Here is a 20489-nt window from a genome sequence, read left to right on the forward strand (position 1 = left end):
ACACAGTGCTTTCTCCACACTCTCAAGCAAACGGTGCTAAGACCGTGAAACCTCGGTGTTAGGCATACACTTGTTCTGAAATTGCTCGACAGACTATATGAGGTTAGATCAAAGCCTGATTTGCCATCACAGCCAGTCAGATTTCCCTGGTAGTATTAGCTATCTTTAAAACAAGTTTCCATGGCAACTAGTTTTAAAACATATTTGACTGTAGAGGCTCTTCCGTTATGAGTGCCAGAAAAACCCAAGTGACCTTTTCTTTTCAGAGCTCTTTTCCAGCAGGAGAGCGACTCTGAGGCCAGCGAGGGTGAGGGGAAGGGCCCCTGCAGTGGAGCATCCAGGGGCCTGGGTCCACACCCTTCCAGGTTGGGGGGACGACGGGTGGTTGGATTTGCCAGGGTCACTGCTTCTTTCCGCGAGACAAGCCTCCTCTTGCGCTCCTCTTCCTGAGCTCCTCTGAACCCAGCTCTGCTGCTGGACGTTCTTCCTCCAGGTCCCCTCTAATTTTTCTCCAGCTCTGCTCTAGATGCTAAGGCTAGTCAGAATATGATTGTTGCAGAAGTGAGAGACAAAACCCTGTTTGCTCTATGACAAAAAAAAGAGGAATGGATACTCAGGTCTCCTTTATTTCAGAACTGTCTGGCCTTTCCATCACTGCCATGTCAGCTTGGGTTGAGGCTTAGTGTAGGGACCTTGGCATGCCTGAATTCTCAACCTTTTCTTAGGAGAAATCATGAATTTTCTGTAGAGTCGGCTGTTAGGACAGACCCACAGTGACCCTCTCTCAGGGCCAAGGTGAGACATTAATGGTTCTTAGCTACTTCTTCACCTCCAAAAAACTCAGTATTTTCCAAGGTATTTTCTGTAATCTCCCCTAGATGTATGTCTAAGTATCACTAATTCTTGTTTACAGGCTGTGAAAAACAGCCTGTAAACTTTGGACCAGAGCTAGGTCTCTATGTAGATTGCATTGATAAATGGGGTCTACAATGTGAGGATTTGGCCGCAGCAATAGGGACCACCAATCCAAAGGTATCATCTCCCGTACCCCCGAGATGCTGCAAATTCCCACTCCTTCAATTCGAGACTTTATCTTCTAAATGAGATATATTTCTGCAAGCATCAAAGCCTTTTTGAATTAAGGCAAGGCAGGTATGAAACAATCAATGGACACAATACTCGAGAGAGTCCAAAAATCAGACTTGGGCCCCAAGGTTTTGGAGCAAGGGTATGTCACTGAAAGGGAAGTAGGAGACTTCCCTGGAACAGGCCCAGGCTGAGCCTTTGCACTGCAGGATGCCTCAGAGGGGGCTCTCCAGGACCGTCTTCTGCAAGGTAGAAATGTTATCTCGCAGTCTGCCCAGGGTCCTGAGTGCACCGTTCCCTGATTTAGGCCACTTCAATATGTGGCTGGTGTCCATTTCAGCTATCTCCATGAGGCATATTGATCACCATCTCAGATCACTCATTCAGCAATCTTCATTGATCGTTAAATGGCTGGAATTAATAGATTAGCCGGTGGAAGGGCTATTCACTTCATGTGCATAAGCAGAGACAGTGAGTCTTTGGGGGGCCTAAGACTTTTATCTACCACTGTGTGGTGCCTCAGGACTCTCAGGGAGTCTTTTTATGTGAGAGTGTGTATACTTCAGTGTTCATATATATAAACACTGAAATGCAGGGTACCCAGGACACTTGCATTAACTTGAACATCAGTCTGGAAATTGTGGCTCAGAAGGAGCCCCGGTGTATTTGGGGATTTTACCATGAAGACTTGATTAATTGTATCAGCAACACTTCAGGGAGAATGTGTAAAATGCTTATGAGAGGAAAAGAGTTTTAAGTAACTTCAAGATTCCAATTTCAAATGATTGATATACCAATTAAAAAGCTTTTCTTTTTTTTTTTTTTTTTGGTTTTCCCAAGTAAACTATTCTTATCTATTTATCAAAACAAGTCTCTTAAGAACATTTACTGAACACATTTGGTTAGCTGTGTTCTGGTACTATGTGTCCTTGGGTAGTGGGAAACTAAGGTTCTGCATCTAATTCCAACATGTTTTTTTCCCCCATTAAACATACAATTCTATGCTAATCACAAGTGCAGGTTGTCACCCATGCTCTCAATCGACTGACTATAGATTCGAGGTTCCAACATCCTCTTCCTTGGGTTCAATTAATTTGCGAGAGCGACTCACAAAACTCAGAGAAACATTTTGCTTACTGACTACTGGTTTATTATAAAAGGGTGTAAGTCAGGAACAGCCAGATGGAACAGATGCAGAGGGCCAGGTGTGGGGAAAGCTTCTGTGCCCTCTCCAAGCACACCGCTCTTCCCAAACTTCCACGCGTCCACCAATCCAGACCCCATCCTTTGGGTTTTTATGGAGGCTTCATTACATACTCATGATTGATTAACTCATTGACTATTGGTGACTGATTCAACCTCCAGCATTTCTCCCCACCCAGGAGGTAGAGGGGAGAGTGGGGCGGGGGGGACAAAAACTTCTAACCCTCTAATCACAAGGCTGGGTTTCCTGGCAACCAGCCCCATCCTTAGGTTAGCTTAGGGGATTTCCAAAAGTCACCTCATTAACAAAAGAACTTTATCACTCTTATCACAGGAAATTCCAAGAGTTGTAGGAGCTCTGTACCAGAAATAGGATGAAGACCAAATGTATATTATATAATATGTAATATATAGCATATTACATATTATATATATTTATATGTCATAAATATAATATAAATTTATATTCTTATTATAAATCACAATATCACAGAAACCCAGCTGAAGGCTAACCTAAGTCCACTGCTTGTACGGGGAACTGTGGGCATGTGAGCTAGGCTGATGGGGAGGGCCTACCAGGAGTTCATTTGCCTGGGTTGACTCTTTGGGACTCTTCATTGGAAGGGATCCACATTGGAGCAGTGGGTGATGGGAAAGGCAGAGACTTGTGTCTTTTAGAATTTGTTTCTCTGGCAGCCTCTTGGATGTTATCTGAAGACTGAGGAGACTCGGAGATGATAGACAGAAGGTGAAGGAGTTACTATTTGCATTACTGGTATTGGCAGTAATGACTCTATCAGACGTTGGGCTTTTGTCTCATCAGATGACTCATTAGGTGAGAAAATGGGGGGAAGCGTGAGGAGAAAAGTCTTTCTCATGAGGCAAAGGTGGCGGTAGTCAGGATGTGTTCCCAGTGCACAGGACTCATATATTTGGGTGCCCCAGATATAATCATGGGCAAGGGGCCATATGAGGGCTAGAAAAGGGCTTGGGAGAACAGAGGAGTGAGGACTAAGAATTCAGCCAAATCCGAATATGGCTTATTACAATTAAAGTGGCATTGTTTATGTCCAAAATTGATATTGCCACAGAAAATCTGATCTATCCCTGAAAATAATAAAACTAAATTTTATTTTAAAAAAATATTTGGAAGGGGTATAATACAGTGAAAAGAGCATAGGCCTTGGATCAGAACCAAATTCAAGCTCTGACTCTGCCAATTACTACCTGTATGACTTTGGGCAAGTTGCTCAGTGTGGCAGATGGCCGTGTGTTCACTGAAACCTGTGTTCCCTCCCATGTGAGTACACACCTTGACTATGTCTCACACCCTCTCTGCCAGCCCAGAGTGAACATGTGAGGGAGCTCCGACAAATGCACTGTAGATAGAAGTAATACATCCCGCTTCCAGGTCCTGTCCATTAGAACTTCTTGTGCCTGGGAAGCTTGCATTAATTTGAGCATCAATCTGAAATTAATATAACACAGAAGGAGCCAGAATAAAATCTAATGTGGGGTTACCAATAAAGCCTTTATTAACTATATGAACAGTATTTCTAATAGGAACAGGCAGAGTATCCTGCAGTATCCCAAAGGGTGGTAGAGGCTGGACCCTGACTGACCACACAGAAGGCCATTCACCAGCCAGAAACGTTGGTACTGCACTCCGCAGGGGCAAGAAATTAACCCTTATTGTCTTAAACACTAAAATTTGGGATTTATGTGCTACAGCAGTTAGCATCCTTTACATTAATTAATCTACCTGAGATTCAATTACATTTCACTAATAAAAAAGGAAAGAATATTATCTAACAGAGCAGTTAGAATTAACTATAGAGGCACACAGTAAGTGCTAAATAAAGCAGATACTATATAATCTCTTATTCAGGTTTTCCCTTCATTTCGATCCTTTTCTTATAATTGGTGAGTTAAGTTTATTAGTGGGAAATGAATCATACTGATGAAAGCAAAGCACAGCATCAGGCTTAGGTGGAAGGAAGGAACAATTTAATGAACCTGTATGGACACTGGTTGCAAGATATGGGACCCTGGTACCATTCTAGGTTTTTTTTTGCCTTTTTTTTGTTTTTTTTTTAACATCTTTATTGGAGTATAATTGCTTTACAGTGGTGTGTTAGTTTCTACTTTAAAACAAGATGATATATACATATATCGCCATAACTCCTTCCTCTTGCATCTCCCTCCCACCCTCCCTATCCCACCCCTCTAGGTGGTCAAAAAGCACCGAGCTGATCTCCCTGTGCTATGTGGCTGCTTCCCACTAGCTATCTGTTTTACATTTGGTAGGGTATATATGTCCATGCTACTCTCCCATGTCATCCCAGCTTACCCTTCCTGTGTCCTCAAGTCCATTCTCTACATCTGCGTCTTTATTTCTACCTTGCCCCTAGGTTCTTCAGAACCTTTTTTTTTTTTTTTTTAGATTCCATATATATGTGTCAGCATATGGTATTTGTTTTTCTCTTTCTGACTTCCTCACTCTGTATGACAGACTCTAGGTCCATCCACCTCACTACAAATAACTCAATATCTTTCCTTTTTGTGGCTGAGTAATATTCCATTGTATATATATGCCACATCTTCTTTATCCATTCATCTGTCAATGGACATTTAGGTTGCTTCCATGTCCTGGCTATTGTAAATAGAGCTGCAATAAACATTTTGGTACATGACTCTTTTTGAATTATGGTTTTCTCAGGGTGTATGCCCAGTAGTGGGATTGCTGGGTCATATGGTAGTTCTGTTTGTAGTTTTTTAAGGAACCTCCATACTGTTCTCCATAGTGGCTGTATCAATTTACATTCCCACCAGCAGTGCAAGAGGGTTCCCTTTTCTCCACACCCTCTCCAGCATTTATTGTTTGTAGATTTTTTGATGATGGCCAAAAAACGTTTGAGGTGATACGTCATTGAAGTTTTGATTTGCATTTCTAATGATTAGTGATGTTGAGCATCCTTGCATGTGTCTGTTGGCAATCTGTATATCTTCTTTGGAGAAATGTCTATTTAGGTCTTCGGCCCATTGTTGGATTGGGTTGTTTGATATTGAGTTGCATCAGCTGCTTGTAAATTGTGGAGATTAATCTTTTGTCAGTTGCTTCATTTGCAAATATTTTCTCCCATTCTGAGGGTTGTCTTTTCGTCTTGTTTATGTTTTCCTTTGCCGTGCAAAAGCTTTTAAGTTTCATTAGGTCCCATTTGTTTATTTTAAATTATTATTATTTTGTGTGGTATGCGGGCCTCTCACTGTGGTGGCCTCTCCCGTTGCGGAGCACAGGCTCCGGACGCACAGGCTCAGCGGCCATGGCTCACGGGCCCAGCCGCTCCGTGGCATGTGGGATCCTCCCGGACCAGGGCATGAACCCATGTCCCCTGCATCGGCAGGCAGACTCTCAACCACTGCACCACCAGGGAAGCCCTATTTTTGTTTTTATTTCCATTACTCTAGGAGGTGGGTCAAAAAGGATCTTGCTATGATTTATGTCATAGAGTGTTCTGCCTATGTTTTCCTCTAAGAGTTTTATAGTGTCTGGTCTTACATTTAGGTGTTTAATCCATTTTGAGTTTATTTTTGTGTATGGTGTTAGAGAGTGTTCTAATTTTCATTCTTTTACATGTACCTGTCCAGTTTTCCCAGCATCACTTATAGAAGAGGATGTCTTTTCTCCATTGTATATACTTGCCTCCTTTATCAAAAATAAGGTGACCATATGTGTGTGGGTTTATCTCTGGGCTTTCTATCCTGTTCCATTGATCTATATTTCTGTTTTTGTGCCAGCACCATACTTCCTTAATTACTGTAGCTTTGTAGTACAGTCTGAAGTCCAGGAGCCTGATTCCTCCAGCTCCGTTTTTCTTTCTCAAGATAGCTTTCATTATTCAGGGTCTTCTGTGTTTCCATACAAATTGTGAAATTTTTTGTTCTAGTTCTCTGAAAAATGCCAGTGGTAGTTTGAAAGGGATTGCACTGAATCTGTAGATTGCTTTGGGTGGTATAGTCATTTTCACAATGTTGATTCTTCCAATCCAAGAACATGGTATATCTCTCCATCTGTTTGTATCAACTTTAATTTCTTTCATCAGTGTCTTATAGTTTTCTGCATACAGGTCTTTTGTCTCCTTAAGTAGGTTTATTCCTAGATATTTTATTCTTTTTGTTGCAATGGTAAATGGGTGTGTTTCCTTAATTTCTCTTTCAGATTTTTCATAGTTAATGTATAGGAATGCAAGAGATTTCTGTGCATTAATTTTGTATCCTGCTACTTTACCAAATTCATTGATTAGCTCTAGCAGTTTTCTGGTAGCGTCTTTAGGATTCTGTATGTATAGTATCATGTCATCTGCAAACAGTGACAGCTTTACTTCTTTTCTGATTTGTATTTTTTTAATTTTTCTTCTCTGATTGCTGTGGCTAAAACTTCCAAAACTATGTTGAATAACAGCGGTGAGAGTGGACAACCTTGTCTTGTTCCTGATCTTAGAGGAAATGGTTTCTGTTTTTCACCATTGACAACAATGTTGGCTGTGAGTTTGTCACATATGGCCTTTATTATGTTGAGGTAACTTCCCTCTATGCCTACTTTCTGGGAAGTTTTTATCATAAATGAGTGTTGAATTTTGTCAAAAGCTTTTTCTGCATCTATTGAGATGGTCATATGGTTTTCCTCCTTCAATTTGTTAATATGGTTTATCACATTGATTGATTTGCGTATATTGAAGAATCCTTGCATTCCAGGGATAAACCCCACTTGATCATGGTGGGGTTTGATCCTTTTAATGTGCTGTTGGAATCTGTTTGCTAGTATTTTGTTGAGGATTTTTGCATCTATGTTCATTAGTGATATTGGCCTGTAGTTTTCTTTCTTTGTGACATCTTTGTCTGGTTTTGGTATCAGGGTGATGGTGGCCTTGTAGAATGAGTTTGGGAGTGTTCCTCCCTCTGCTATATTTTGGAAGAGTTTGAGAAGGATAGGTGTTAGCTCTTCTCTAAATGTTTGGTAGAATTCGCCTGTGAAGCCATCTGGTTCTGGGCTTTTGTTTGTTGGAAGATTTTTAATTACAGTCTCAATTTCAGTGCTTGTGACTGGTGTGTTTATATTTTCTATTTCTTCCTGGTTCAGTCTCAGAAGATTGTGCGCTTTTCTAAGTATTTGTGCATTTTTTCCAGGTTGTCCATTTTATTGCATATAGTTGCTTGTAGTAATCTCTTATGATCCTTTGTATTTCTGCAATGTCAGTTGTTGCTTCTCCTTTTTCATTGCTAATTCTGTTGATTTGAGTCTTCTCCCTTTTTTCTTGATGAGTGTGGCCAGTAGTTTATCAATTTTGTTTATCTTCTCAAAGAACCAGCTTTTAGTTTTATTGAAATTAGCTATTGTTTCCTTCCTTTTTTTTTTCATTTCTTTCTGATCTGATCTTTATGATTTCCTTCCTTCTGCTAACTTCAGATGAAGCAAAATAGTAAATACTATAGATTTATAGTAAAATAGAAAACCCATGACAAAATTTACCACAAATCTGGTTGGCATGGTGTCTCTCTGAATGTCAAAATGCCAAGAAGGTGTGGGTGAGCCACCAATAGCCACCAAACCGCACAGTTCCAGAATTTGTGCAGGGAGAAGCAGAGGGAGCATCACATAGATCTCAGGGCAGAATCCCCAAATAGTCGACAAGTATTCAATGGAAGGCATGGCCAGAGAATGGGAGAAATGCACCTGAAGCTGGGAGAGGTTGTGCCCAACCTACTAGCGGGTGAGTTCAAGAACCCTTCAGGAAGGTGTGAAGGGTCAGGAGCAGTCAGCGTCCTTATGAACATCCCAGACTCCCTACACAGACCTACCAGGGCTCCTCCAAGACAAGGCCACTTAATGAAGAAAAACTGCTAGAACTGAAATTATAATTGAGCAAAATAAGGACACAAAGATGAAGAAAGAGAATTTCCAAATAAAAGTAAGAAGAGAGAACAGAGCCAAGAAATCTCAGAAAGAAGGCTGTCCTACTTTTTAATACTATATGACAAAAAAGCATAACAAAACAATATAGAAGAGGGTAGTCCATGAAGTGAAGCTTTGTTTCAGAAATTCTTCCAAAAGTTCAAAAAATTAATTTCTCAAAAGTAGGCAACAGAAAACAATCAAGCAAAACAAAACAGGCAAAGCCATGGTGAGGTCAATAATGAGCAAAATATCTATATGGACATCTCAAAAAGTCATGCTGACCACACAGATAAAATCTGTACCTACTATTTCGAAACAAGGGTAAAAGACCTTTAACAACTGACATAAGACATGAAACAACAACATAAACCAAAATTAGAGAAATTACTAAATGAAGTACAGAACTCAGTAAAGAATTAGAAATAAAAGAAAAAAAATCATTTCAGACTATTAGACTATAAGTCATACCAGACTACTGGAACGAATACAAGAGAAAATAATGTCCTGAGAGAAACAGAAGATGAAAAGAAGAAAATATTTAAAAATCAACAAAGGAATAAAGAGATAAAAAGAATTCAAGAAAAAGTGACAAGTATTGACGATAAACAAAGAAAATCCAAACAACAGAAATCCCTGAAGAAGAAAATGAAACCAAGGAAATATAACAGGATGAAAGAATATAAACCATCTATAATCTTGATAGTGATGGTTGAAGTTGGGCTAGGTTGTAGACAGAATAATGGCCCCCAAAGATGTTCACTGCATAATTCCCTGCACCTGTGAATGTGTTATCTTCCTATGGCTAACAGGACTTTGCAGTTGTTATTAAGTCAAGGATATTGAGATAGAGAGATGAGCTACTAGTGGGAGTATGCTGGAAAGGTAGAATGCTATTGTCAGAGATAAAATATCTGAAATTAGGATTATAGAGAATTGCAATCATTGGTGCAGACATTCTCAATAAGAGTTCCTTGAGAGAATTCAGCTTTCATGCCCAACGTATCTAAAATATGTAATGAATTAACCTCACTCCTGTGAATTTAGAATGGCATTAGTTACATACCATCTTTGAGAGATCTGAGAAAACATTCACTCAAATTATCTGCAGAATTCTATGGATCAGACTAAGAAGAGCCCCTTTGGACAAAAACTAGAGGGTATGGCCATGGGAATAATTGAAATAGAATTTTTTTTTTTTTTCCTGCACCATGCAGCTTGCAGGATCTTAGTTCCCCAACCAGGGATTGAACCCATGCCCTCAGCAGTGAAAGTGTGGAGTCCTAACCACTGGGCCACCAGGGAATTCACGAAATAGAAATATTTCAATAGAATAGAAAGCAAGATCATTAAAAAAGTTCAAGGAACAGAGAGACCAGGATATTGATAGGATCATCTGTGAGTATACTGAATTCATTAAGGTTAAGATTAGTATTGGTGTTGAAATTCCTGAAAAAAGAGTGACCCAGGAGTGGATAGATGACAGCAACAAGGAAGGGTAGTGGGTAATATAATTGCAAAATGGAAACAGAAGAAGAGGCTTTCAGGGAAAGGGGAAATAGACAAATGTCAGCAATGAGGAGAAATGAGGAAGTCTAGCCAATCCCTCCTCCAAGCCCAGAGACATAAAGGCTGTGGAAGGTGCAAGAGCCACCACTAAGGGGCTAAAGTAAAGCAGGGTCCTTAAGAGAGTTGGCCCTTTAACCAGAGGGTGGAAAAAACATTCAGAAAATAGATGGCGGATAGAGCACATTGCCTATAATGGACCCTCATTTCCAGAGAGCACAATGGAAGCGACCAAGCCTTGAGGAGGAGTGCTTGAAGGAAACAGAATGAAGCATGTACAGAGCCTGTGGGGCTCCCCGTGGGAGACGATGGTTGACCTGTGGTCTAGGGCTGTGGTGGCTGACATACACAGGGATAAATGGCCTAATAAGATTACTTACTATGTAGGTTCAAGGTAAATAGTGCTGGTGAGTGTTGTGGAGGAGGGACAGGTGCGTTTCAAGGATTCCCTGATTTCGAGAAGGCCTAGATGAGGTGTGGTCTTAGATCCAGTGCATGTAGATAACCTGTATGATTAAAGTTTTAAATTTTGGAGGATCATACACCTTTTTGAGGATCACATACCTTTCGTCTCCTCTAAAAAATGCAGATAAACTCAAAATTGTGAATGTAGTTTCAAGGTAGGGTTTTCAGAGCTAAATACAGCCACATGTCTGTCTCAGCCACTCCCATTTTAGATACATGAATTCAAGATAAGAAGAGATGATTCCGACTCTGCTTTTTTCTGTGACAATATGATTAAATGACATATGTTTCATTTATAGGGAACTAATTTGTTATCCTTCCAGGGAAATTTATTTGCATTTGCATGTAGACATGGTGAAGACAAAACTTAATCCAGAGACATTTTGGGACAGGAAGAGAGCTAGACTGACAGATAGGGAGGGGCCCTTAAAATCCACCATCACTCACACCAAGGCAAAGCATCATCATTTAGGAAAAACCTACCTGTGTGTGTAGTGGTGGGGGAGTGCTTTAAAGGAACTATACAAAGCAGCAGAAACAAATATATGTTCTTCCCTTGAAAAACAGGAAACTTAAGGCTGTGGTTTCAGCCTGAACATGTACCTTCTCGTCTCACCTCTGCCTCCAACTTTCCATGATGATCTTGGCTCAGTCATTCAAATTCTCTGCATTTTAGTTTTAGCACCTATAAAATAGGAATCATAGTATCTGCCTACAGAGAATTCAGGGAAGTGGTAATCTTGGAGATGTTGCTGTTAATTCCAGTCAGGATGGTCTGTACACCTGTCTTCTTTTCTTTCGCAAAATCCTTGGCTGAGAACAAGAGCAGGCAGAGCAAAGGAATGACTTGTGATGGAAAAGGAGTCACAGAAAATCGCTGGTCGCACAACCCACCTTCGTCTTGGTGGAGGAGATGAGGAGTGAGCTCCTTTCCCCTGGGACTTGCTTTACGTAGACTCGAAACTTCCAAAAATTTACTCTTCCTGGGCAGCTAAGAGTCAGGAAAACCAGTTCTCGTATTTTAAAGGCCAGTGTTCATGTAGCAATTTGTGAAATTAAATGTTACATAAAAATAAGAAATGGGATAGTTTCTGGGAAGGGAGGAAACAAGGTAAGATATCTTGGAAAATGCTAGCTTCTATTTCATTGAAGTAAACTGGAGTTCTGTTTCTGAGGAGATATTTGCACCCTTCAGAAACCAAGCAAAAGTTTCAAAATGCCTTTCCGGAAGTGGAGTCTGCAGTTTATTCAGGCACTCAATTATCATTTTGGTTATTTGAATTAACAATTATAGCATCTACTCTTACTAATTTTGCTCTTTTAATATTAAGTCATATTTTTATCCCATAGACTCCAAACAGCTAAAGATTTCAAACTTCATTGGATATCTCACCTAATTTTTAAATGACATGATTGATAGTTGTTTTCTAATGTGGAAAAATATAATTTGCATTTCTTCTTCGGTGTCAAGGTTGGAGAGCTCTTTTTTTGTCAGAATGATAAACTTGGTATGCAAAAGGTTACAAAGGAAGAAGCAGATTGGTAGAGTGACATTTTCATCTAATTTGACACAAACATAATTACAGGTATAAAAATCTGAGATGGAAATAAATTAGAATTATGCTCCTGCCATTTTGGATTGTGTTTCTGTGAGCGGAAAAAAAAAAAAAAAGAATCCATTGACTTGAAAGGGTGGGATATAATTGGGCTCGGAGAGCAATAAATGAAGAGCAAAGCTTTGAGACTTACCTGTATGTATTTTTACTCACCTGAAAGTTACAGACTTTCTGGCTCTTGCATTCTTGGGTTGGCCTAATGAACACAGCAAACCAAACCCTTTGTCTTCCTCCTCCTGCGTGTTCTTTAACTGGATTTACTCGTTTTTCAAAAGACCCTTACTCCACATAGACGGAGCTCCGACAATTTGTCATGTAGATTGCAGACCAATTTAGGAAATTTATCCTGGAAGGCAGGAGGGAATTGCTGCTGAATGGTTACCTCTACTGTTGACATCTGGGCCTCTCCCTAGGAGAGCAGGATTTTGATTTCAAGGTCAGAGATTCTGAATTTCCTCAACCCAAATTTTCTAAAAGCCAGGAAACTCACTATCCAGGGAAGAAAAAATTATAAATGGAATTCCTCTTATGAAGTAGGTGCATTATCCTCATTTTAGAGCTTTTAGTTCTTTAAAAAGTTAACAGTGAGCTAGTAAATGGCACAGCTGAGATTCTAACCTTGGTGTATTGAACTTGAGTAACTAGTTAAGACGATCTATCTACCTATCTGATATCTATTATCCAGCCTAGGTGTCAATCATGTATTTATATATCATTATACAAGCCATCTATATTATAAAGACACACCACGTTTTTTTTTACATCATGTATGTTTTTGTATTATGCAAATGCGTAACCAAAGTGAACCTTAAGAATTAGCAATAACAACAAAAATGACATGAGCTGCAAATATTCAACATCAGCTAACTAGATGTGAAACGGATGCTATACAATTTCACCTTAATGCATTTTCCTGAGCACTATTTTGACCAGTTTGTACACGATTTGGGGCTGAACACAGCGGAGAGGCACCAGTGGGAATGGGAAGAGCAAGGAAAGCAGCCCCGCAGAGCAGCTCTGGGGGAGCGCCGAGCCCCCCTCCCCCCGCCCCCAGGGTCCGGTTCCCGTGAAGGGGTCAGAGTCATGGCTGAAGGGACAAAGTGTGATTAATGTCCGAACTTACACCTTGACACCTCGGTAAACTGAATCAACTCTAGTCAATTCGGGACTTCACCTGAAGATTGAATCATTTTCCTATTAAATGCCTATGCTCTCTGAGAACTGCTTGACTTCCCAGCAATAATTTGCATATACCAGTCCCTACACACAGTGTGCAGGTAGGAGAGAGCTCTGTAGGCACATCACAGGGCCTCCTTGCTGCCTGACACCGCTGCAGTTGCTGACCTGGGGCAGCAGTGACCTTTGTGGATGGCTGGCCTTGCACCCACAGATGCAGACAGAAAACAACCCTCCCTCCTGTAATATCACCCTGTGGAGAAGTCTTCAGCCTCTGGAGTCAGGCTGGCTGGACTCAGATCCCAGCTCTGCAAACACTATATCAGTTTCCTCAACTGTAAAACAGTGGGAAAAATAACAGAGGCTGCTTCTTACGTTGTTACGGGAATTACATAAAATAACACATGTAAAGCTCTTACAAGAGTGCTTAACACATAATAAGCCCTCAAAATATGTCAGTGGTTAGTATGTGCAAACTTTAGAGAATGTTCCCTCTAAAAGTCAATATCCCACACTTTGGTAGCATGGAGAATCTCATATTCTCTCAGTAAATTCCAGATGCTATTTTCCAAGAAATATGAGAAGCTTGGCAAAATCCCAAAATCACTGTCAAGTGAAATATTTGTTACCTCTTTGCTTAAAATATTTATTACCTGTTGGAATTACCATAATGAAGATAAGTAAAAGAAATCGTTCTCTGTATTATGCTGCCATGGTACGGGCAACATAATTATGATTATATAAGCCACATACACAGAGTTTGGGTACACGCATTGGCTTTAAAACAGTCATCCTTGCATGTATCATTTCTCACTATACCAACCACATTTCAATCATCAAATTTTTTTTTTTTTTTTTTTTTGGCCTTGCCGCATGGCTTGCAGGATCTTAGTTCCCAGACCAGGGATTGAACCCAAGCCCCCTGCAGTGAAAACGCCAAGTCCTAACCACTGGACCACCAGGGAATTCCTTCAGTCATTGTATTTTTAAGTTCCTACAAAGTAGGAGAGCAGTATTCAAAGGGCATGTAATTTAGTTGGGTAGGAAAAGCATGGATGAGTGACAAGCTAAATAATAAAACAACAGTCCAACAGATGTTAGATTCAAAGAAATATTTAGTGAACATCTATCTGCAAGGCATACATTATAGGAACTCTAGGACCCAATACAGAGAATTCAAATAGAAGAATCTGTGGCCAAGAACTCAGTCTGCTGAAGGATAAAATCATAGTATATGAATACTTCTAATTCAAGAGAGATTCTGGTGAGTGCTAGAACAAAAAAACAATTGCTAAATGCAGTGGAAGCAATCAGAATAGTAAGACTCTTGTTTGAGGACATGAGAAGCATGTGTGGACGAGAGAGAGGTTTGGGGAACAGGAAAGAATGTGAACAAGGACATGGAAACAGGGATGCCCAGGGTGGATCTGGACTCCTCAGCGAGAGCAGGGCATGGGGGGAAATGATGATATAGATAGATTAAGCCACTGTATAAACAGCCTTATACAGAAGGCTGAGGAGGACTGACTTGACTCAAAATGAAGTAGGGAATCACTGAAGGTTTTTAAAAAGAACAATAACATAATAAGAATGTCTGTGGGAGTATAACTTGGGTGCAGGGAGTACCAAAGACCAAAATATGATTTAGAATATTTGAGTCCTTCTGGCCTGGGTCTTAACATTCTTTTTTTTTGCGAAGCACAGGCTCCGGACGCACAGGCTCAGCGGCCATGGCTCACGGGCTTAGTTGCTCCGCGGCATGTGGGATCTTCCCGGACCGGGGCACGAACCCGCGTCTCCTGCATCGGCAGGCGGACTCCCAACCACTGCGCCACCAGGGAAGCCCCTTAACATTCTTATGACCCGGGCTTCAATCACTCTAAGCTTCAAAATAGGATAATCCTGCCCCGCCTTCATCCCAGGGCTCCTGTGAGCAGGAACTCAGAATGAAATAGGGTGTGGTGATTAGGGTCACTTGGTGGTGGGAGAGACTGCAGGTCTTAGGACCCTATTTACTGAGTCCACAGAAGCAGTAAGAACCTGGGCTGGGTAAAGCAGAATCACGGGATGTTAAAGGATTGGGCTACTTTTTTTACCCTGTTCCCAGATAATTTATTCATTCATTGTGTTCTTTTATTTACCCTATTTTAGAGTTTTTTGCTGGAAGGTGTTAACATTATCTCAAGAATAGCATTTTTGTATCATTTTGCACCACTTCCTTATATGTTTGGGAGTAACCATGATATGACAGCAGATACCACTTAAGTAGTTCTATGCTTAAATTTTCCTCCGGCATTTCATTAAAAATCAGATGAAGTGTTTTCATTCTACTAAAAATGAGAATGAATATAATTAAATCTTATATTGTATAATACCATGGTGTTTGAAGTTTTTAATTCTGACACTATAAAATATCCATCTATCATCTATATATCTATCTTAATCTTTGATGTATTCTACTTTTTTATAGTGAATAAATTGTGCATGCAATTTCTTTGGATTCCCTTTTTATCAATTGGACATTGTCTTCTTCCTGTTAGGAATGCAGTTTTTCAGCACCTCTATTCTTTTCTCTGTCCTTTTACAAACCCTAGGCCCTGCCACAGTCTGTATTAATGGTCCTTCAGAGGGGAATCCATCTCTAGTGACAAGCTCTGGGGCTCACACACAACGCTGGTTTGCGCTTCTTGCATATGCTAACAAACACACTCTTTCTTCCCAACGGATGCCACAGAAACACACATCTCTTAGACGTAAATAGGGAGCTGGCTTTACAAGCCGAGGCTGTAGATTTCTAGGTGTCTGTTTCCTTTATAGTGATCCTATTCTTGCTCCAAAAGGCTAGGCCTTGTCCTGTATCCCCTGAATGAGTGTGGAACAATTCTACCAGCTCCAGTCTCACTCAGCCCGTCTCAGGGCTTCTGAGTGTCCTGTAAAGAACAGTTAAAGATTTCTTCCACATCTTGGGGGAGGGGAGGGGAAAGAAACACTCAGGACTTATTTCTTCTTGAAAATATGCAAAACTAAAAGATTCCTCAGTCTTCTGACAACAAACTCAACAAAGGCATTATGACTTTTTAAATGTGGAGTTTGAAAATATTAATAAATGTCATCAGCAGAGATACAGCCCTCATTTTCCATCTTGAACGTTACTTTACTACAAATAATGTAAATTGGCAGCTGACTATTACTACTTTATTACTTTGATCACTATGCAAGTTGACACCTGGTTACTGTGTGATTTTTTGAGGTGTGGGGAAGAGAAAGTCAAGAATACAAACCTCCATGCAATTTGTATCCCCACCGTTGACCTCGCTCATTCCTGTCTGCACAGCAAACCCCATCACACATAAGGATACATACAGGCTTGAGCACATACAGAAGCAAGTCAGCAATGGTGCCTTTCTGGAGATTAAGAAAAATGCTCTGGAGTCCCTCTCCACCCCCAGCTCAGTCACTTCTATCTGCAAGTAATAAAAAATTGAGCCAGAAGGGATAAATAAGTTTTCTAAGTTTCAGTCCAATATCTTATGCTGGAAAAGCTTCCTGTCTCTCTGAACTGCGTCACCCCCAGCTGTTTGGTAAAGTGAGGAAGAAGTGCGTATGTACTTGGAATACATTCTGCTACTGAGGACCAGTCAATGCGTTTTTATCAATATCAAATATAAAACTCATTTTTCCTATTTTCAAAAACTGATCATGAAAGAGAAAAACAAATATCATTATTAACACATATATGTGGAATCTAGAAAAATGGTACAGATGAACCGGTTTGCAAGGCAGCAATAGAGACACAGATGTAGAGAACAAATGTATGGACACCAAGGGGAGAAAGCGGGGGCGGGGGTGGTGGTGGTGGGCTGAACTGGGAGACTGGGATTGACATGTATACACTGATATGTATAAAATAGATAACTAATAAAAAAAAAAACTGATCATGATATTTTCTCATGAACCCCCTGATGGTCTTCAGTAATTGCTCCTATTCTCTTGATTCAAGTGCAGTATTAACGTTTCCTAGTCAATAAACATTCTCTACCCATTTTGGCACCTAAGATATTTTTCATATTTCATCGATATTCTGATATAACCAGAAGAAACACTTCCTGACTGATGAAGAACAGGTGAAGTCTAGATATTCCCAGTTTTAGAGAAGCTTCTACAGAAGATTATATTTTCCAGTGGGCACCTCCTGACCATCCCCATCATGCCCTTTCTACCTGATTAAAACTCTGCTTGTCCTCTAAGACTTATTCCAAGCCTCATTTATTCCAAAAAGACTTCAGTAAAAATGCTTCAACCCACAGAGACCATATCATTTTCTGAAAATGTGTTACGTACCATTTGGGTCACCATTTGGAGCCTAATTCAATACTGCCTAATAGAGTGACTTAACCTGGCAGATACTTGTCTTTGTACCAAGATGGTAACTTCCCCAGAGGAAGAATTAATTTATTAATGTCTCAGAGAATCAAGAACACTTCTCTTCATATACATAGGAGATGGATGGGAAGAGACAGCTAATTGTCCCCATGACATCTGTTCTACCCTTCCTCAGTAATGGAACCCTAGAGTGTTAGCTGGGCACATGGCTCCCTGGTAGACTGTACTTCCCAGCCTTCCTTTCTTCTAGCTATAAAATGTGACTAAATTCTTTCCAATAGATATAAATGATGTGTAGCTGATAACAGCTCTGAAAGATATATCCTCATCCTTATCTCCAGAACCTGTGAATATTACCTTATTTGGAAAAAGGGTCTTTACAGCTATGACTAAGTATCTTGTGATGGGGAGATTATCCTGGATTATCTGAGTGAGCCCTAAATCAAGTCATAAGTGTCCTTATGAGAGAGAAGCAGAGGAAGGTTTAACACATATAAAAGGAAGGTAATATGACAGGCTTTTGCTGGACAACCTTTTGCTAGTGCTGCAGACAGCAGAAGCCAGAAACAGAGATAAGGTTACCCAGGAAAGATCTGCAGAAGACCATGGTTTAAAGACATGACTCCAGGTGACATACACAGGAGACCCACAAGGTTTCTGAGAATATACCAGAAGAAACACTGCCATCTTGAAGTAGAAAGGGAAAGAAGCAGAATAAAATGTAAGAAGGGTGGGTGATTCCTAAAAATTCTACAGAATGAATAAAACTATTCATCAACAAACACATGCTACCCTTCAAGAAGAAGGGAGAATGACTCAAAACGGAGGCACAGGTGCAAAGGCAGAGGCCAGAGCTGTGGGCACAGAGGCTAGATCTGCGGAAGCAAAGGTAGAGCCTGAGCTGTGGGTGCAGAGGACGGAACTGTAGGACCCGAGAGTAGAGCCTCAAGCCGCATGAAATTATCCCTTGAAAACCTAATGGAAGTTTCTCTATTAGATTTCAAAATTGCTTGGAAACAGTAACCATTAGACAATGAAGACCATGTAGTATTCCAATACCAGTTTGTAACATGTATATGTTATCATGCAGTTATAGCCAAAAAGCATTAATTTTTTAGCAAGTCCCATATTTTCTCATTTACATGTTTTTTAGTATTTATATATATTTTTTACCCAAATGTTCATCATATTTGACTTCTCTTGATATCCCTATTCTCACACCGAGATGTCGTTAAGCAATAGCATTTGTATTGCTCAAATGTTTTACATATATGTCACATTTTTTCATATTCCGATATCCTATTAGAGGTCTTTTTGGCATAGCCTAGTTTGATAAAGTAACTTCTAACTTGTCCCAGTATCTCCAAACTTTCCAATCCTACCTAGAGAACAGCAAGACCTATCTTTTTGAAGCACGACTTTGACTGTCACCTTCAATCGTTTCCCACTAGCTAAACAATAAAGAGCCCAAACTTGAATTTATCCTTTAAGTTTTTATGAGATATATATGAAAAATGTAAATAGTGTTATTTCCTGTGGTTATTTAGATGGTTAATTTTTTTCTTCTTTGTGTGTTTCTATAGTTTTCAAATTTTCCTTAATCAGTATGTATTATTTTATAGGCAATTTTCTTAGTCAGTTCAGGCTGCCATAACAAAATACCAAAGACAAGGAAGCTCAACAGAAACTTATTTTCCTATAGTACTGGAGGCTGCAATTCCCAGATCAAGGTCTGGCAGAGCTCCGTTTCTGGTGAGAGCTCTTCCAGGCTTGCAGATGGCTGCCTTCTCCCTAATGTCTCCACATGGTCTTTCCTTGGTGCATGTGCCAAGGAAAGGGGTGTGTGGGGGCGGTCAGAGCTCTCTGGTGTCTATTCTTATAAGGTCAGCAATCTTATTGTATCAGGGCCCGACCCTTCTGACCTCATTTAACCTTAGTTACTTCCCTATAGGCCCCCATCTCCGAATAGAGTTACACAGGGGATTAGGGCTTCAATATATAAACTGGGGGGTGGGGTGGAGACAAACATTAAGTCTATAACAGCAATAAAAATAAATTCTATTATAACATACTTTCTCTTCTCTACCTCTTTAGGCTTTATATAGGTATCATGGAACAGGAAGACAACTCAGTGTTATCTCAACCAGTTTATTCAGAACTATGGATTCTTGAATTTGGTTCTGGACACATGAACTTCCAGCAACCAGGGTAACTGACTGCTTACTCAACAGCAGGAATTTGTGGCTTCAACATTTCTGCTTCATCACATGATGAATCAGCAACTCTGTCTCTGCCTCTACGGAAATGTGTGCTGACATTGTCCCTTCCTGTTTTGATCTCAAACTTCTTGAGAGCATCTGATTGGTTCGGCCAACCAGTAAAGGGCAGATCTCTATACTTAACAACCTATAATCCTTTGGTAAATGAAGGCTTTGGGCTCACTCTTCTGTGCCTGATCCAGTGAGCCACGGCCAGGGTAGAAAGACCACATGGTGATTTGTATGTATGAGGTATAAAAGCATTCTTCCAGGAGAGGGTAGGGTAACTGGAAATCCCTCTGCTTGGTCTGGCCCTTGTGCTGCTATCTTATTCCCCAGGTATTTACTATGTGTGTTTATTAAGTTGCAAGGAATGTTGCTAGTTGCTAGCAATACAATGGTAAATATTTCAAGGTCCTTTCCTTGTAAGAGCTCTCATTTTTGAGGGGAGAGATACACGTATTAAAATAACTTTATCATTCATCATGGAAAATGATTCATCGTGAAATATTAGTTAACAGTTATTGATAAGGTGCTTTAGGGCCGCATAGATCAGAATGATTGACAGAGATGTCAAGGAAACCATCACATGGGCAGCAACAAAATAATCAGCTTTTAAAGAATGAATGGCTTCTAACAGGTGGAAAAGAGCATTTCAGGAGAGGGGACCAGTGTGGGCAAAGGACCTACAGGTGCAAAAGCGTACGGCTGTTTGCGGGTGGAGACAACGTCAGGGGAATACTGACAGACAAGTACACCGGGAAATAAGGAGGTGAGGAGTGA

The 20489-nt window shown here is 40.3% G+C and overlaps 1 long non-coding RNA gene across 1 annotated transcript in view; it reads left to right on the forward strand.

Annotated features, from left to right (window-relative positions):
- The window catches only part of LOC136792798 (uncharacterized), a 217555-nt gene extending 197473 nt beyond the window's left edge, over positions 1 to 20082 (forward strand). Inside the window, exon 4 of the long non-coding RNA XR_010837233.1 lies at positions 19543 to 20082. This is a non-coding gene — a long non-coding RNA (uncharacterized lncRNA). The remainder of the gene's footprint in view (positions 1 to 19542) is intronic.
- The last annotated feature ends 407 nt before the right edge of the window (positions 20083 to 20489 follow it).

The sequence above is a fragment of the Kogia breviceps genome, chromosome 16 (assembly GCF_026419965.1).
Source record: "Kogia breviceps isolate mKogBre1 chromosome 16, mKogBre1 haplotype 1, whole genome shotgun sequence".
NCBI classification, from domain to species: domain Eukaryota; kingdom Metazoa; phylum Chordata; class Mammalia; order Artiodactyla; family Physeteridae; genus Kogia; species Kogia breviceps.